Genomic DNA, 6,000 nt, shown 5'->3' with positions numbered 1-6,000 from the left:
AACGGAATGAGAATTCAAATATAGCTATCTTTTGTGAATATACTTATATTGTTTTATGTATTTAAGTCCTTAAAAGTGATTAAATACATTATATATACGATACATGTATAAGCATTATAGATTATAAGTATATATATCAAAGAATGTTACGTATAGTTATCGTTTTGAAAACTTAAGTGAGTAGTTTCAAAATATACTTATAACTCATTGTCATTAGTACACAATGAGATGTTAAACCATCCTTAAATCATGTTAAATATATATAAATACATATATATACACAAACATATAATTATCGTATGTTATATAGTTCGTGATATCATCGGTCATATTGGACGGTCAAACGTTGTGTAAAACTCTTTTCAAAAACACAAGTCTCAACAATTTGGATTGCTTATCATGTTGGTGTGGTTTAATTTATGTAAATATTAATCTCATAAGTATAATTTGGTCAAAAAATTCCGGGTCATTACATTCTACAGCACATACGGCTATGAATGGGATCCCTACTGGCACCATCCTCATCAACCCTAATTTTCTTTTATGCCTATTTTTATTTATTTGGTAACTTGTAATTTTATACTTTTAATATTTCTTTTGATACTATAATAGTTTTTATAATTTTTTAACTTTTATTATTAGATTTTTAAATAATTTTTGAATGTGGGGTAATATACCCAACTTCAAAAATATGTATATATATGTTAGTAGTTTATCTCATGTGCAAAACAGGGTAAAATAGCGTATTTTCAAAGACTGGCATTAAGTTCAGCAAAAGCAACTAATTTTGACGACAATATGCAAAATATATGTGAAATAACAACTGCAGGAATGAACAAATGATGTGCACCATTTATCATTCAACAAAAAAACACCAATATGTTTGGAAACTTTGGTAAAATTTAATCATTTTTCTACGCTAATCACCCTCAATAATTTAAATTGTACTAATTTCTTGCAAATGAGGGCATTGCAAGATCTTAAGTGTGGGAAGGGGTTAAATTCTTTCGGATTTTTAAAAATTTTAATTTAAACACTTGGTTACCATTAAAAATACTAGTAACGCAGTAGTTGTATTAGAATCTAGTGCTCTCTGATAATAAAGAACAGCCCTAGTCTTATATACTGACTACCCAATTCTATTAAATATTTTCAAAATTTTCAATTAAATGAACTCAAAATCATGTTTATACATATTTATGAATGATAAAACTAGGTGTTAACACCGAAATTATTGTTACCTCAGAAAGGACATAAATTGAGAAACATCTCAAAATGTTAGAATTCATTTAAAATAGAATAGAGGAAAATAAAAAGGCAAAGAAAGGAAAATAAAAGCCAAGTGTGGGAAAAATTTACCAAGTTATTTAGAACATATGTCTCATATTTTTGTACAAATAATTGAAGATACTTTTGTTTTGGAAAAAATTAACTGTTTTACCCGGTAAATTGTAATATATTTGAAACAAAGATGGATCTACACGATGAATCAATTCCATCATTAAAAGGAAGTAAAGTCTTCCGAAAAAGACACGCGCGTCTTGATTTAGGTCAGGAAGTTGTCGTCCAGACCAGTTGTAGAGTCTATGAAAAATCTTGAAAAGTTTTCTCGAAAATCAGCTGGAAATCCACTAACCTCAGCATCAAACAGGGTCATCAAGCGGTCAGACTTATCCTAACTATGAGAGGATCTGTCTCGTACAATGGGGGGCACCATGCAAATTAGCTTATAAGACTAATGAATCAGATCCCCCAGAAAGGATAATCTCCTTAAAGATTAAAAATCAGCTTTTAAGCCTGATATTACTCAATTCTTGAGATCGACTTTAAAGATTGAGAATTATAAACTCATGAAATTCGATGATATCTAAACTCGAGCTTGAATGAGAAAATATTTTGATCAAATTACAAACCGATTTATTTTCTTAAAACCCTATTTTCAATGCGTTCATTACCATTGAACGTAAAATCCTAAGAATTCACCTGGAATTCATTAGGTCACCTGAACCAAATCAGGTGTCAACCGTAAGAACGGTGGTTGCATAGCATGGTCGAAGGCAGGACCTTGTGCCAGACAAAAAAATTATAGGGTGATCTTTACTATTGCTCCTACAAAGGATAGTAATTGCATCCGACACATTATAGACCATAATCAAAAGTATGTCACGGGATATTGCCTTAACAGTTGCTTGTTCAACGCTTTCCTTTACAACCAGACGGTAGTTTACCGAAAAGTAATATACGGAACAAGTATACTAGACGTGTTGCTTTCCTAATACAAGGTTAGCAAGTGGATGACACAAAACCGCAAGTTTTGAGCTAAAATTTTCAAATCTGAAACCCACAAATCCCACAAAAACAATTTGCAAACACCGGTGAAGGGTTATTCCGGAAAACTTATCTTGGGTAAAAGCTAGATTTAATTTTCAAAAGATCAAATGTTTTCATAAAGATCCAATTTCCTTAAGGATCTAAATTTTCATATTCATGTGGGACTGTAAACCACAACATTGCTGTCATTGTTCATACCGCCGTATAGAATCACTGATGTACAAAGTGTGAAGAATAAAGAAGTGATTCTAGTATTATTTTTTTCAAGACTATATTGCTTGAGGACAAGCAACGCTCAAGTGTGGGAATATTTGATAATGCTAAAAACGAACATATATTTCATAGCATTATCCCTCAAGAAAGACAAGCTTTTAGTTGCAATTGTTCTATTTACAAGTGATATTCGTTTAAATATTAAAAGGTGAAGACAAAAGATGGATTTGACGATTTGAAGACGCAAACGACCAAAAAAGCTCAAAAGTACAAAGTACAATCAAAGTGGTTCAAATTATTGATAAGAAACGTCTAGAAATTACAAGAGTACGAGCCGTGAAACGCAAAGTACAAGATATTAAATAGTACGAAAGGACGTTCGAAAATCCGGAACCGGGACCAGAGTCAACTCTCAACGCACGATGCAACGGACCAAAAATTACAAGTCAACTATGCACAAGAATATAATATAATATATAATTAATTATATATATTATTATATAATATAATTATACGCAGCCCACGTTTTGGATTTAATCTATGAGCTGGATTCCAGACCTCCGCACTCGCGGAGCTTTTATGAAGAAAACATCCGCACTCACGGAGCTCTACAGTACAACGTGGGCCTATAAAAGTCATCGAATTCTGCACGAAAAATCACACCTTTTTCTAATCTATCTCTCACTCTTACGATATATATATATATATATATATATATATATATATATATATATATATATATATATATATATATATATATATATATATATATATATATATATATATAATTTATAATTTTAATTTTAAATTTAATTTAATAATAATAAGGGTATGTTAGCGAATGTTAAAAGTGTATAAGTCGAAATTCTGTCCTTGTAACGCTACGCTATTATTAATCATTGTAAGTTATGTTCAACCTTTTTAAATTAATGTCTCGTAGCTAAGTTATTATTATGCTTATTTAAATTGAAGTAATCGTGATGTTGGGCTAAAATATTAAAGACGGGATAATTGGGCTTTGTACCATAATTGGGGTTTGGACAAAAGACCGACACTTGTGGAAATTAGACTATGGGCTATTAATGGGCTTTATATTTGTTTAACTGAATGAAAGTTCGTTAATTTAATATAAAGATTTACAATTGGACGTACCTATAAATAACCACATACACTCGATTGGACACGATGGGCGAGATATTTATAAGTACTAATAATCGTTCATTTAACCGGACACGGGAATGGATTAATAGTCAATGGACTTATTAAAACAGGGGTGAATTACATACAAGGAAAATTGGGGTAATTATAGTTTAAGTCCCCAATTAGATGGAATATTTGACTTCGGATATAAGAATAATTTGACGAGGATACTCGCACTTTATATTTATGACTGATGGAATGTTATGGACAAAAACCGTATGGACATATTGAATAATCCAGGACAAAGGACAATTAACCCATGGTAATAAATTAAAATCAACACGTCAAACATCATGATTACGAAATTTTAAATAAGCATAATTCCTTTATTTCATATTTCGTCGCACTTTTATTTACTGTCATTTTATTTAATTGCACTTTTAATTATCGTACTTTTTAATTATCGCAATTTTATTTATTGTCATTTTATTTATCGCACTTTAATTATTGTCATTTACTTTACGCTTTAAATTAAGTTATTTTTATTTTTAATATTTTACATCAGGTTTTAATTGCGACTAAAGTTTTAAAATCGACAAACCGGTCATTAAACGGTAAAAACCCCCTTTTATAATAATAATATTATATATATATATATATATATATATATATATATATATATATATATATATATATATATATATATATATATATATACACAACTATAGTTTTTAAAAAATATAGCATTAAACTTGGCTAGAACCCTGTGGAACGAACCGGACTTACTAAAAAATACACTACTGTACGATTAGGTACACTGCCTATAAGTGCTGTAGCAAGGTTTAGGTATATCCACTTTATAAATAAATAAATAATTTGTGTAAAATTGTATCGTATTTAATAAGTATTTACCTAGAAAAATATAAGTTATTTCGTATACACCCCTACCCACATCACATAACATTCACACTCGCACCTAAATCTGCTAGTGCATCATACATGACACAATCACTAAGTAGACAAGAAACAATAAATTCACCCGGATCACCCGACCTGGGTGGAAGTTTTGGTGGAACTGTCTTTACCGGGTTTATTTTTACGGTTTTTGTTTCTTGCACTTTCTTATTCTTCTTCTTCTTTCCAAAGGTATCACAAACTTTATTACCTATCACTTGCTCATACTCAACTTCTTTTCTTGAAAACGGGATGGGTGGTCTATATGGTGCCACCACTGGCTTTACATACTCGGGTGGTGGTGGTGGCGTAACTTCTTCATTGTTACTCACATCTAAAACCTTCCCATCTTCTGATGCTGGTTTTTCAGAATTCGTTGACACCATGTTAACATTCTCATTCCGAGGATTTACTTCAATATTACTAGGTAGCTTTTCTTGTTCCCTCTCACTCATCATGCTAGCAAGAGTAACTACGTGTTTTTCTAGATTCAAAATGGAAGCTTGTTGAGTTCTAAATGACTAATCAAACCTCTCATTTGTTTGGGTTTGAGTTGCAATAAATTGTGTTTGAGATTCCATTAACCTAGCCATAATTTCTTCTAGATTTGGCTTTTTCTCTTCGGTTTGTTGTGGTGGTTTATACAAGCCATATCTTTGTTGATTGAAAGTGTTGTTTTGAGTTGGTTGGTTATTCGGACCTTGTTGGTTATACTAGTTATTGTTGGGTCCATTTGGATTTTAAAGAATGTTTTGATTTCGATTAAAGTTTGGCCTTGGCGGTTGATAATTATTTCCCGGCCTTTGGTTCATGTAGGAAACATTCTCACGTTGTTCCATCGTTTGCTCAATGTGACAATCTTTCGTTAAGTGTGGTCCATCGTATTGCTCACAACTGATTCGTATTGCGTGAATATCTTTAGTTATCTTTTCCATTCGTCTCTCGAAAGCATCTATTTTTGCGGTAACGGAATCAAAGTCATGGCTAGAAGAATTGGCTCTAGCCACTTTAGATGAACGAAAAATATCTTTTTCCTAGTGCCACTCATTGATAATGCTAAAAACGAACATATATTTCATAGCATTATCCTTCAAGAAAGACAAGCTTTTGGTTGCAATTGTTCTATTTACAAGTGATATTCGTTTAAATAATAAAAGGTGAAGATAAAAGACAGATTCGACGATTTGAAGATGCAATGACCAAAAAGCTAAAAAGTATAAAGTACAATCAAAGTGGTTCAAATTATTGATGAGAAACGTCTAAAAATTACAAGAGTACGAGCCGCAAAACGCAAAGTACAAGATATTAAATTGTACGCAAGGACGTTCGAAAATCCGAAACCGGGACCAGAGTCAACTCTCA

Source organism: Rutidosis leptorrhynchoides, chromosome 7, assembly GCF_046630445.1.
Source record: "Rutidosis leptorrhynchoides isolate AG116_Rl617_1_P2 chromosome 7, CSIRO_AGI_Rlap_v1, whole genome shotgun sequence".
Classification (NCBI taxonomy): Eukaryota; Viridiplantae; Streptophyta; class Magnoliopsida; order Asterales; family Asteraceae; genus Rutidosis; species Rutidosis leptorrhynchoides.
Note: the sequence above shows the minus strand (reverse complement) of the source record.